At 42.2% G+C, this 14,371-nt stretch overlaps 1 pseudogene; it reads left to right on the top strand.

Annotated features, from left to right (window-relative positions):
- The first annotated feature begins 12,140 nt into the window (after positions 1-12,140).
- On the top strand, positions 12,141-12,246 carry LOC137833766 (small nucleolar RNA R71; annotated as a pseudogene).
- Positions 12,247-14,371: the final 2,125 nt, after the last annotated feature.

The following is a 14,371-nucleotide window of genomic DNA, read 5'->3' as shown; positions in this document are numbered from 1 at the left end:
TCTTCATAACCTACTTGCATCCTTTCTTCTTGCACCCTTTCATTTCTGACGAAGGGTCGTTCCAGCCTTCGTTTCCCTCATTCAACTCTTGCGTTACTGACAGTCCCGATATTGTTACAGAATGTCTTCTCACGCTGCTTCCTCCAGGGTTCATCCCAAAGATTTGTACCCTTGGGCCTCGAGTGAACTTCTTGATGAGTGTTCATGCTTGCTTTCTACCAGGGCCATAAGGGAGCACAAAGGGGATTCGTGTTCCTATGACCATCGGGCCTTCGCGAGGAGGCATGACGACGACATCGCTGTGCTCCCTTGTACTCTAGGGGAGCCAGTATGTGGTGATGAGCGGGCCAACAACGGGGTCCCTTTCTTTTACTTTTACCAGGTGGTGTTCAAGACCATCGGGGTGCGCTTACCCTTCTCCTGGTTCGAGAAGGAACTGCTGACGGAGATCAACGTTGCTCCGGCCCAGTTATACCCCAACAGCTGGGCCTTTGTCAAAGCCTTCGACGTTCTCTTCGGGTTTTTGGGTTGTGCACCCTCGGTTGACCTCTTTCTTCACTTCTTTGAGGTGAAGAGGCAGAGACACAACCTCTGGGTAACTCTCAGCAATGTACCCGGAAGAGTTCTCTTCACACCCTTTCAAAGCTCGTTCACGGGGTGGAAAGGCCGGTTCTTCAAGATCTGCTGTACTGATCTTGTTCCCGACGCTCTGGATGGGTTTCCGCTGTACTGGGTGAGAGAGGAAAAGGTCCTCAAAGCCAAACCCCTCAAGAATCTGGCTCCAAGTGATCAAATAGCTTGCCAGATTCTTGCTGAGGCGGGAGGTTTTGACTCTGCTACGGTGATCAGCCTGGAGTTCAACGCTAGGACTCTTGAGAAGTACATATGTAAGAACCGCTGCCTTAGGAAACTCGGCCTTCGTTACTTTCTAACTGTGCCTGTCTTTCTTCATGGTGTCTCTAACACATCTTTTCCCCTGGTGCAGGTTCGAAAATAAGCCAAGAAAAGAGGACACGACTTACTCGAGCGCTGCGGGCTGGAAAAGGGGCTTCGCCTTCCTCCAGTGATGACTCTGATGAGCGCTGAGAAATGGCCTGTTCGTGTTTTTGCATGATTTGTAGCGTTTGCTCCGTTTGTGCTGCTCCCATTGTATTGAACATTGCTAGTAACAACAACTTTTCAATGTTATACTTGATTTTTGTAACGCTACTTCACTTTGCATATGCTTCATGTACTGCGCGCTTTCCTTTCGTCTCGTTCTTCCAACGATGCATGTCTTCACTTGGGCGACGCCTGCTCAGGGCAACGCCCTTATCTAGGTGGCACCTTCTTTCTGGGCGACGCCATGACCTAGGCGACGCCTTCTTTCTTGGCGACGCCATGACCTAGGCGACGCCTTCTTTCTTGGCGACGCCATGACCTAGGCGACGCCTTCTTTCTTGGCGACGCCATGGCCTGGGCGGCGCATTACATAATCTTCAAACAAGGAAAGATAAAGGCTGAAAACCAAGGCACTTCTTTTTCTCAAACTAGTTTTTCCTTTTATTAGGGTGACCTCATTAAAAGACCCCCGAGAGGGAAAAAGAGCGTCCCCTTCAACTAAATCGTTACATACTGCTTATATAAGTCAACTGAAATAAAATTTTAAGTTGGCTGCATTCCAACTGCGCGGGATGGGCCCTCCATCTAAAGTCTCCAGGTTGTACGAACCGTTGCCCTTAGCCTCAGTAACTCTGAAGGGCCCGGTCCATTTGGGAGACAGCTTATTCTCCAACTCGTATGGGTGGGCTTTCCTCATCACTAGGTCGCCCACCTGAAACTGTCGCGGCTTTACCTTAGAGCTATATTGCCGCTCTACTCTTCTCTTCATCGCTTCAGCTTTTATTCTAGCTTCTTCCCTGGCCTCTTCTAGCAGATCCAGGTTTACCCGCCTCTCTTCATTGGATTCCTCCACCACAAAGTTTTGAAAGCGCGGTGAGCTTTCGTGTATTTCTACTGGAATCATCGCGTCCGACCCGTACACCAAACTGAAGGGCGTCTCCATAGTAGAGGATTGGGGCGTGGTGTGATATGCCCATACAATCCTTGGCACCTCTTCCGCCCACGCCCCTTTGGCTTTCTCTAACCTTCTTTTTAACCCCCTCAGCAGAACTCTGTTTGCTGACTCTACTTGTCCATTGGTCTGGGGGTGTTCCACCGACGCGAACACTTGTTTGATTCCTACTTCAGCGCACAGATTTCTCAACTGCTGACTGGCAAACTGGGTCCCGTTGTCAGATATCAGGCGCCTAGGTACGCCAAAGCGACACACAATGTTTCTCCACACGAAATGCTGTACCTTATGCGCCGTGATCTGGGCCACGGGCTCTGCCTCTATCCACTTAGTGAAGTATTCGATGGCGACGATCAGATACTTCATCTGCCTGATTGCCAGTGGGAAAGGGCCCAGGATGTCAATTCCCCATGTATGGAAAGGCCACGGGCTGTATATGGACCGCAGCTCTTCTGGCGGCGCCTTGTGCCAGTCGGCGTGCTTTTGGCATTGCCTACACCGCTGGGCGTGCCGTGCGCAATCCTCTTTCACTGTTGGCCAGAAGAAACCTGCGCGTATTACCTTGGAGGCTAAGGATCTTCCTCCTACATGGCTTCCGCAGATGCCTTCGTGTAGCTCCGCCATTATCCTGGTGCACTCATCGCCACTGACGCATGTTAGGATAGGGTGAGTGAAGCCGTGCCTGAACAACACCCCATCCACCAAAGTATATCTTGCGGCATTTCTTTTGACTTTTTTACCCTCTTCAGGGTCCACTGGAAGAGCCCCATCCGCCAGGTATCGTTTATAGGGCGTCATCCAGGTGTCTCCCTTGGACAAAACGCAGACCTGCATCTGATCTTCTTTAGGCACACCCGCGTATATGCTGATGCGGGGCGCCCTCTACGTATCTTGGGTCAAAGAGGAATGACTCCTCGGCCTTCCCCTTGATGTATAAATCTGGAGGACATCCACCCTGTTGTCTTCCACGAATCGACGCGGAGCTTTGAGAGTCTCCTGGATCACTGTCCTCTGTCTACCCCCCTTGCCTGAGCTGGCCAGCTTTGCGAGCAGGTCAGCTCTGGCATTCTGCTCCCTCGGGACATGTATCAGCTCAAGAGCGTTGAACGCCCCCTTCAATAACTGGACGTATCTCAGATACGCCGCCATCTGTGGGTCCTTCGCCTGAAATTCACTCGACACCTGCCCCGTAATCAACTGAGAGTCGCTCCTCACCAGGAGGTTCTGTGCGCCCATCTCCTTGGCCAAGAGCATTCCTGCTATCAGGGCTTCATATTCTGCCTGATTGTTACTTGCCTTGAAGGCAAAACGCAAGGCCTGCTCGATCAGTTCGCAAGGAAAAACGCAAGGTCCTTCCAACACTATTCCCGCACCGCTCCCTTGTTGGTTTGAAGAGTCATCAACCGAGTGCAGCCACTGCGAACTCACTTCCACCTCTTGCTCACCTCCGGGCGAAAGTTCTGCTACAAAATCCGCGTACACCTGCCCTTTGATAGATCCTCTAGGCTCGTACTGGATGTCGAATTCTGACAGTTCCACTGCCCAGCGTACCATTCTTCCTGCCACACCGGGTTTCTGCAGCACTTTCTGTATAGGGAGGTTGGTCATCACCACAACCGTAAAGCCGTGGAAGTAATGACGGAGCCTCCTAGCAGAGAACACTACCGCCAGCGCCGCCTTCTCCAGTGCTTGGTACCTCGTCTCATCCCCCTGCAAGGCCTTGCTTACGAAGTAGATGGGCTTCTGACTCTGGTCCTGCTCTTGGACCAACACTGAACTGATGGCCCGCTCCGTTACAGTAAAATACAAACGGAGGGGCACGCCCGTTACCGGCTTGCAGAGAACCGGTGGCGTCGCCAGGTACTCCTTCAGCTTAATGAAAGCCGCTTCGCTTTCATCAGTCCATGCAAAGCGACTGTTTCTCTTGAGGCACTGGAAGTACGGGTGCCCCTTTTCTCCTCCGGCGGAAACAAACCTCGAGAGCGCCGCCATCCGCCCTGTCAACTGTTGCACCTCCTTTACCGATGTCGGGCTCCGCATGGCGATAATAGCCGCACATTTGTCGGGGTTCGCCTCTATCCCCCTCTCGGTGAGCAAAAAACCCAAGAACTTACCGGCCTCTACCCCGAAAACACACTTCTCGGGGTTCAACTTGAGGCGGTATTTGGATATTGTGTTGAACAACTCCTCTAGGTCTGCCATGTGCTGCACCCTATTCTGCGACGCCACCACCATGTCGTCTACATAAGCGTACACATTCCTCCCAAGCATTGGCGCCAGGACCTTGTCCATTAGCCTCTGGTACGTGGCGCCCGCATTTTTCAGCCCGAAGGGCATCACCTTATAGCAGTAACTGCATGTCTCAGTCATGAATGCAGTCTTGCTCTCGTCTCTTGGGTGCATCTTGATTTGGTTGTACCCTGAAAAGGCGTCCAGGAAACTTAGCACCTTGCTGCCGGACGCACTGTCTACTAAGGCGTCGATACTGGGCAGCGGATACGAGTCCTTTGGGCATGCCTTGTTCAGGTCCGTGAAGTCAACACACATCCTCCACTTTCCGTTCACCTTTTTCACCAAGACGACGTTGGCGAGCCACTCAGGGTACTGAATCTCCCTAATGTGGCCAGCACTCAGCAGCTTCTGCGTTTCGTCTTTCACCACCTGTTGTCGTTCCTCATTGAACTTCCTCCTTTTCTGACGCACGGGGCGGACCGTGGCGTCCATGCTGAGGTGGTGACACAGGAAATCGGGGTCGATGCCTGGCATATCCGAGGCGGACCATGCGAAGGCATCCAGGTGGCGTGAAATCACTTCTGCCTCCCCTTCCTGTTCTTCTGGGCTTAGCGAACTTCCTAATTTGAAAGTTTTGCCGCCAATCTCCCTTTCTATGGCGTTAGCTGCAGGCTGCTCCCTGCTATCATCTTTGACGGGCGCCGCCTCTTCGACGGGCGCCGCGTCGTCAGGGCCTTCCTCCATTGGCACATCCGCTTCGGGCATCGCCCTCTCCGCTATGGCCTCTTCAGGCGTCAGCCCAGCGGGCGTCGCCTCAATCATCGTCGCGTCCGCGCTCGGCGGACGTTCATACACCGTGAATACGCCCCTCTTCGTTTTCAGGCTGTTTTCATAGCATTTCCTCGCCTCCTCCTGGTCTGACCTGATGACTATCACCCGGCCACTGAGGTCCGGCAGCTTCATCTTCATGTGACGGGTGGAGGACACCGCGCTCAGACGGTTTAACGTCGGTCTGCCCAGCAAAATATTGTAGGCAGAATTAGCGTTCACGACGAGGTACCGGATGCTCTCGGTACGGGAGGCCTCTCCGTCTGTGAACGTAGTCCTCAACTCCAAGTACCCCCGGACTTCTACCTGGTTATCCCCGAACCCATACAAACATCCCGCATAAGGACTCAGCAGATCGGGGGACAACCGTAACTTATTAAAGGTCGACAGAAACATGACGTCTGCCGAACTTCCTTGATCAACAAGCACTCTGTGGACCTTCCTTCCAGCTGTGACGACTGAGATGACAACGGGGTCGTTGTCGTGGGGTACCACATCTCGGAGGTCTATTCTTGTGAACACGATATCTGACTCCCATGGCTCCCCTGAGAGCCTCTCTTCGACTGAATTTACCCCCCTCGCGTATTTCTTCCGCTGGGAAGCGGTGGGCCCTCCGCCGGAGAAACCTCCAGCAATGGTGTGGACCTCGCCAAGCACTGGCCCCACGGTGGGCGCCAAATGTTCCGTCCGGTTGACCGGGACGTCTTCGTGCGCGACCTCAACCGTCAGCTAGGGACTCCTTCCCACTGGTTATCTGTGGATTCCTGCAAAAAAAGAGGACAAAGAGGCGCCCTAGCGGCCGTGGGCACTCCGACGCTCAAGTCAGCCAGCAAGAAACACCAAAAACTGTCCACCTACGTGTCTGAGCACCGCGTATGGCACTTTGAAGGTGGTGAAAGAACTATGTATATGTGTGTGTTATCTCTTTCAGGCAAAAATATTCCCCAGTCACTTGTACGTAACCTTGAAGCACGAGCAAGCAACTAGAGAGTTCTCTGGTAAATTTGCCGAAAGTTCCAACCCTTTTTCCAACATTCTCCGCGCTATTTAAACTACCCAAGCATTTAAAGCGCCTTAAAGCGCTTTTAATCACAAACGTAACGCACTCATTAAAGCGCTTAATTAGAAAACGTAGCGCATTTAAGACGTTGAAACGCTCGGGAGCCATTATAGTACCTGAATGCTCGAAAGGGAAACTGTATTGAATGACTCTTAATTACCTGGCACCTGACTAAAGGGTGTTTCCATTCTGACATGGCTGTTGTATACGTGGAGGGCCTCACGACGCCGTGACCCCATCTGGGGGCGTTTCTGCCCATCTGGGGACGTTTCTACGTGTGAGTCCTCCTGCTGAGAGTGCTACTGCACTAGGGGTGACTTTTTGGGTGCCAACTCATGCCCCCAAGTATCTAGTCACTTACTTTGAGAGCGTATCTGCCTTCCTTTTGTACTCTGCACCCGGTTGCCCTGGGCGTGACTTTCCTCTTGAGTCGTATCTGCCCCACGGGCGTCTCTGGGGTGGCAGGAGCACTTCACGAGTCAGGCTGCCCTTCACTGGTACTATTACTATGGCCTTGAAGCCACCTTTTCCTTCTCTTTATCGCTGCCCCGTGCTATTGGGACCTGAGGCCTTCCCACGGCGTCGCTCCCTCCATGGTCTTTCCTACCCATGGGTATCGGGGAACCACACCGTGATTGCCTTACTTTAGCACTGTTTGATCTGGCGACGCCCTGGTTGGGCGACGCCTTCACCTAGGCGACGCCTTGCCTTGGCAACGCTTCCTCTTGGCGTCTGTCCACCCAGGCAACGCCTTGCGTTGACTTTGACTCTCCAGCCGTTGACTTTGACCTTGACTTAGTCAACGCCCGGATACGGGACGGTTCAAAAATGTTGATGGAGTGCAGAACATGGATGCATCACCAGTACACTCTGTTAGACATGAAGATATTGCTGCTACAAGTCAAAATGCAATGGTTGCATATGAGGAACCTGAGTACAGAGGTGAACCTCTGTCTATGTTTGAAAGACAAGTGCTAAGCAGGCTGGACACACTCACATATGAGAAGAAGGCACACTATGAAATGACTTACGCCAGGTTTCAACACTTGGATGATCAACTTGAAGAAGTTCAAGTGCAGCTAACTGAGCTCTACTACAATGACAAGTGATCCTATATCTAAGTCTTTAGCTTTTATATGTTGAACTTTTTGGAATTAATCTGTTTGTCTTTATTCTGCACTGGTTTTTAGTTGATTTCATTGAGGTTTGTAATAGAACTTAATACTGGATTTATAGTTTGAACTGTGATGAATGGCTTGTATGTTTTATCCCATGCTTTATTCTGTTTGATGAATCCAAAGGGGGAGAAGAACAACCACAGAAAGCTACATGGTACATGAAGGTAGCACAAAACTCACAACTGCTCTATTATGGTTTTATGTCTAAAAATTATGTGCAGGTTTTGGCAGCTAGTCTAATTCAGATTGTGATCATCAAACTATGCTGTGCAAAGGGGATTTGTCTCCATCAAACAGGGGGAGATTGTTGAAGATGGATGAAGCCTCTTCTCTACCTAGTGTTAGTGTGTGTTTGATGTAGAAAAATAGCTAGTTTGTTGTAAAGTTTGTAATAGGTTTAGATGATCTTGTATGTAGGCTTGTAATTGTGTATGGTTGCCTTTTGCTATATGACCTATCCTAGATGCCTAACCAAGTCTAGATCAAGCACATGATGTGGTTAAATGGTTTTTGAAAAGCCTTTTAAAGTGTTCTTAAAAGTTTTAAATCAGTACACAAATAAATTTGTTTTATGGAGAAAGAATCGGTTTATTTCTTCTCTGTTAAAAGGCTTTTCTAAAATTCTGTTAAGGCACCATAGGCAAAGCTTAGTTAGTTATTTCAGTTAAAGCTGAGCTGGCCTATTTGCTATCATTTAATCTGTTTCACTGTGAAAGAACAGGTTTGTTCTTTGGTCAGCTGAAAGGTTTTTCACAAGTTAGTTAGGGCACCAAAGGTACAACTTAGACAGTTATTTCAGTTAGCTGAGTTGGCGGTTTTCACAAAATAAATCTGTTAAGTTCAAAAATGAATCTGTTGTTTTCATAACTGCTTTTCAACTGTTTTTTGAAAAGAAGTTAGAAACTGTTTTCTATATAAAGAAAAGTCTCTCTCACATGAAAACAAGATGAGCAATCACGTTTTTGACAGAGATCAAACATTTTCCATGTGAGAAGAAGGATCAAAAGATTTTTGAAAGGTTTTCCAAAGAGATTTTCAAGTGTGCTTGTTCTAGGAAACCTTTGATCTTAGTGAAGGTGCTGGTGCAGTTCTGCAGCAAATTGAACTACTGGTTTTGAGTTCTTGCATCTTCTTTTCAGGTGTAATCTTTCCTTTATTCTGGTTTGTAAAGGTGTAAGTGTTAGTCACTCCTTGATAGGGTTTCTTGGAGTGCAAGGTGTGCTGAAATAGGATTTTCAGCATTGATTGTGTTGTTCTTGTAGTATTCAAGAACTGGTGTGTTTGTAAGGAATTGGTACTGTTTTTAGTGCATTCCACCTTGGGGTAAGGTGAGACTGGACGTAGTTCTGTATGAGTGAACCAGTATAAAAACTTGTGTGCCTTTTCTTCTCATCCCTACACTCATTTATGGTTTTGCTTAATTCTGTCAAGAACTAAATCTGTTCTTTTGAAATTGAATCTGTTAATTCTGGGTTTAAGTAAAAATTGTTCTTCCTGATTTGTTAAAGCTTTCTAATCACAAACAAGGCAGTTGTATATGATGGTTTAAGTGATCTGTGAACAAACAGTCTATTCATTAAAATCTGAGAAAAAACCATTCTCCTTAGAACCTTGTGTTGAGTAAATTTGTTTTCTAAGCATAACTGTATCCTTCATTCTCATAATATTCAGCTGATCTGACTCTGTTGTAATTCTCTGTTAATCACAATTCTGCATTGAACAAACTCAAATTGTGCTAGACTGCTCTGAAGAATCAATCTGTTTCATGTAAAAACAATCTGTTCTTTTTTGCCTCTGGTATACTGAAAATTGTGTGTTCCTGCGAAAATTTTATAAGCTCAATTCACCCCTCCCCTCTTGAACTTAGACACTAATAGACCCAACACAATCAACTTCCAGGATCAAATCAAAACAAACAAATGACAATTCATCAAGGAATATCTTCTTATATGCTCACATGTAAGTGTTTCTCTCTATTTTCACTAAATCATAACAAATCACAGTTGCTTTTCATTTCGTCTTCAAATCACAAACATATTAGAAACATGAATCTTGAGGTCTTTTCCAGGGTTGTAATGAGGCTGGGCTTCCAAAAAATATTGGTTTTTCTTAGACAACAAAATGCACATCTTAAAGAAGAAGAACATACCTACAATTCAATTATAGAGAACATATATGTTATTTAATTACCACTTTCTTTCGATGTCACCTTTTTCCTCATTTTCTTTCTTTTCATGATTTTCATGAAATTTTTTCTATCTTTCTTTTCTATTTCTTTTTCCTCTTTTTTTTTTTAATTTCAATAATAGGAAAAGATTCTTCCTATTTTCAACTTTTTGAACTTTCAAAATCAGAATCAACCATTCCCTTTTCTATATGTATTGCATCTATGTTCTCCTTCCTTAGACATGCTAAAGGGTAGGAAATTATATCAATAAAGGTTAAGGTGCAATATTAACAAAAAAAATTTTGGCCCAAAGGGGATATAAAAAAAATGGAATTCTAATATAAAGGTTGGCTTTTTGGCCCTGACTCCTAATTAACACAAACAAATGCCTCAATCATCTACATGCTCTTTTATGATGCAACAAAATTAAAAATTAAGCAACCACAACTGTCAATTCATTAGTAAAACTCTCAAAACTGTTTAAGGTTCACACACTCACTTGGTTTAAATGGTCTCATTCCTTTTTGTCTTGTCATTATCTGTCCTAATCAATCATCCTGTTAAATTTTCATGTATCATAATTTTAACTACATTTGAATAGGGATTCAATCATATTTTCTTTTCTAACCTGTGTCTAATTCATATCACTATTTAATATTTAAACACAAATTCTTTTTTCCACAATTCAAAATTAATATTCTAGTTTTTTTTATTTGAAAAAAAATAAAAAAAAAAAACTAGAAAACAAACAAATTAAAACTGAAATTTATTCAAGAAAGATAATTCAAGACTTAAAACTAACAAACTAACAAAACAGGAAATTTATTTAAAATAAGCAATAAAAACAAACTAAACAAATAAACAGAAAACAAAATAACAGAAAAATAAAATAAATAAAATAAGACAAAATTCAAATAATTGAAAAGAAAAGAGAATTATAAAGATAAAACCATATTTTTCCTCAATCCTCTCTTCTTAAGAAGTCATCCAACTTGTAGTTAAAATCTTTATCTACAGTCTTGCTTCATTTGTTGGATCTGCCTCCCTGAATAATAGAACCTGTCCCTAGGTCAAAATACATAACCTGCAAAATGATTAAGAGGCATACAAGATTTTTTATTTATTTATATTTTTAAAAAATAAAATAAACAAAGGTAACAACATAAAACTAAAATGTGAATTGGGTTGCCTCCTAGTAAGCGCTCGTTTAACGTCATCTAGCTTGACGCCTGTTTATTTCAAGGTGGGTGGAATATCTCTTTGATCCATCCTTCTGTACACAATCTTGCCCTGCATTAAAATTTTTAAGACCATACAAAAGATTTAAAGTTACCTTCTCATCTTGAGTTCTAACTTGAAGTTCTCCTTTGTCGACATCAACTATGATTCTAGCAGTCTTCCTAAAGGGTCTTCCAAGTATAAGGGAACCTCCTCATCTTCTTTCATGTCCATCACAACAAAATCCACAGGGAATGTGAATTTATCCACCTTGACGAGAACATCTTCAACCACACCATATGGATACTTGGTTACTTGATTAGCTAACTTTAAAGTCATCTTGGTGGGTTTAATCTCCAAATCACCTATTTTCTTCAGCATTGCCAAAGGAATTATATTTACGCTTGCTCCAAAATCCAATAAAGCATTGACTACTAATAAAGCACCTATATTACACGGGAAGGTTAAAACTCCCTAGGTCCTTGGATTTTTGAGGCAAGCCTTTTTGAATAATGACATTGTATCTATCCTCCAGCTCTATATTTCTTTCTTCAATATAGCTCCTATTCTTTTGAAATATTTCAAATGTTGAATCTTGCTTCAAATTTCCTGCAAAATAATTTTTAGGGAGCAATTTATCAAAGAATTTTCTTTCCTTCTCTTTTTTTTGAAGGAGAATGAGGATATGATAAATCTTTTTCAAGAACTCCTCTCTCCTTATTTTCACTTTTCTTCTTTATTTTTTTCCTCCTCACTTCTCTCTTTCTCATATCTTTTCCCCTCTGTCTCATCTTTTTATTTTTTTTTTCAACCCCTACATTAGCACAATGCTCTTTTGAATTGATTTGGCTATTGACTAAAAGCTGACCACTTTGTTCCTCCGCAATTTGTGCAATTTGTTTGGTCAGCTGTCCCATCTGGATCTCTATACTCCTAATCATGGCCATGCTATTGTCATGCGTGCTCACAATCTTTGTCAGGGCGTCTTCAACTTTACTCATTCTTTCAAGCATGGATGGATCATCAACTTCAGGTGAATTGTTCTGATAAAAACAGTGACCATTAGGATGAACACCTCCATAAAAATCACACCTAATTGACTGACTCTGGCCTTGAGAAGAATGAACAACATATAATTGTTGGGGCAATTTAGCCATTTGTGTAGTTAGTTATTCAATTTATTGTGTCAGAATCTTATTTTTAGCCAAGAGTGCATCTTCTAACAACCCTTTATTATGAAGGTCTTGACCATCATGTTGGGCTTTATAATCAGTTGATGCCAATGCATCAATAATTATTGTCGCTTGTTCTACATCAAGAGCCATCATTGTGCCACCAGCTGCAGCATCTAGGAGTATCTTTATGAGACCATTTAGGAATATGCTCAGTTGTGCAATATCTTTAAACCCATGATTTGGGCATTTTCTCAATATCATCTTAAATCTTTCCCATGTATCACAGAAGACTTCATTTGCTCCTTGTCTGAACATAGAGATATCAGACTTTGCTTTGATGTAGCGAGAAATTGGAAAAAATCTTTGCAAAATTTTTTCCTCTACATCCTTCCAGCTAGTGAGGCTCTGATTTGGAAGTGATTTGAGCCATTCCTTAACCTTTCCTGCCAATGAAAAAGAAAACAAGCGCATATAAACATTTTCAAGATCACCTGATTGAAAACCCATTGTTCCTACCAATTCATAAAATGTATCCAAATGTGAATATGGATCCTCATGTTCCATTGCTGTAAATTGATGGGCACTGATGACAGTGAGAAAATCGGGATTTATTTCCAAGGCCTTGGCAGTAGTAGGTATTGCAATACTAGAAAAATGTTTTGGTCCTTGGTACATGACATAATCTCCAAGTGTCTTCTTAGTAGGTGGTGCTTGTTGTTCTGTCATGTTGCTTTCCTCCTACAACATATTAGTGGAGAAAAAAAAAACAGTATATTTTTTCTTTCTTTTTTTAAAAAATAAAAATAAATTTAAAGATAAAAATAAAAATAAATTAAAAAAAATCTGCAAAATAAAATAAAAATAAAGCACTAAAATGACGTTAAGAGAAAAATAAAAAAAATATTAAAAAAAAGAAAAAAAACATAGATAAAATAAAAACTAAAAACAGAATAAAAAAAACACTAAAAACAAGAAATAACGTACTTAAAAATAAAAAAATAAAAAAATAAATACTAGAAATAAAATAAAATAAAGCTAAAAAAAAATAAAACTGAAAACTATAATCGTAAACAACTAACTAATATTCTAACTCACTAGCTTACGTAGAAATAAAAACTAAAACTAGTAGTAAAATATAATTAAATCAAATAAATAACAGTTACGTAAACCTAAATAAAACTACGTAAACTAATCCTAAAAAAAAACTAAAATAAAATAAAATATAATAAAACAAAACAAAATCAAAACAAAAAATAAAAATAAAAATAAACTAAAATAAATAACGTAAAAAAAGAAAAGAAAAGAATATAAAAACAACAACTTTCTTTTTTAAAACAGCAAATCTATAATAAAATCAAATAAAATCTAATTTGTAATAAAATAAAATAAGCAAAATCAAAACAATTAAAATATTTACAATATTTAGAAAATTATACTCAACAACTCAACCTGTTTCCCGGCAATGGCGCCAAAAACTTGATGACTTTTTACGGCAATTGCACCGCATCTGTCAGAAGTAATAATTGTTCCTAAGGACGGATATCGATCCCACAAGGAACAGTGAATTATCGAGCACAATCGCTAAATATAAAAACAGAACAATTAAAAGAGTTTTGAATTAATTGTGTTGGCACTAATCAATAAGAAAACACATAAAGACTTGATGACTTTTTACGGCAAGTGCACCGCATTTGTCAGAAGTAATAATTGTCCCTAAGGACGGATATCGATCCCGCAAGGAACAATGAATTATCGAGCACAATAATCGCTAAATATAAAAACAGAACAATTAAAAGAGTTTTGAATTAATTGTGTTGGCACTGATCAATAAGAAAACAAACAAAGAATTAGTTGTTTCAATTGGAAAAATAAGGATTAGTTTCATCTCTCTCACTCTCAAGTATTTTGATTAGCATGTAAATATTAAGTTCTTTGATTGAAATTGATGCCCGTATAAAAATCATTTATATCGATTCCTCGCATATAAAATCCTTAATAATGTCTCCTAACTATCGATCCCTCGCATAATTATAAGAACAACTTAGAACGAAGCTCAGACATTTAATAGCAATTAACATTTCAAGTCTATTCCTAGCACTCAAATATGTTAAGTATTGTTGTTTAGGTCCGAACCCTATAAATACCTCCCGGTCAGATTTAAGATTCTCAATTTGTCACAGAAAATTAGAAGTAAAACAACAATACCAATAATCAATCAAGAACTGAATATTAATATATAAGATATCACCTCAATACATAAGAGTTTGAGCATATTACTCTCAATCCCAAAGGGTAGAATTAGCCACGCATACTTCTAGCACCTTCCATTCTCCCAATTGGGTTACAATTCACTCTATGGTGTTTTCCTCTCAATCTGGCACACTAGGGTTGAGCCTCTAGCCCTCTATTTATCCTAGTTTTCTAGGGTTAGGTAACTTCCTGTGTTGCGCTAATGGGCTA

Source organism: Phaseolus vulgaris, chromosome 6 (assembly GCF_000499845.2).
Source record: "Phaseolus vulgaris cultivar G19833 chromosome 6, P. vulgaris v2.0, whole genome shotgun sequence".
In the NCBI taxonomy this organism is placed as follows: domain Eukaryota; kingdom Viridiplantae; phylum Streptophyta; class Magnoliopsida; order Fabales; family Fabaceae; genus Phaseolus; species Phaseolus vulgaris.
This window is presented reverse-complemented; position numbering and strand designations above follow the sequence as displayed.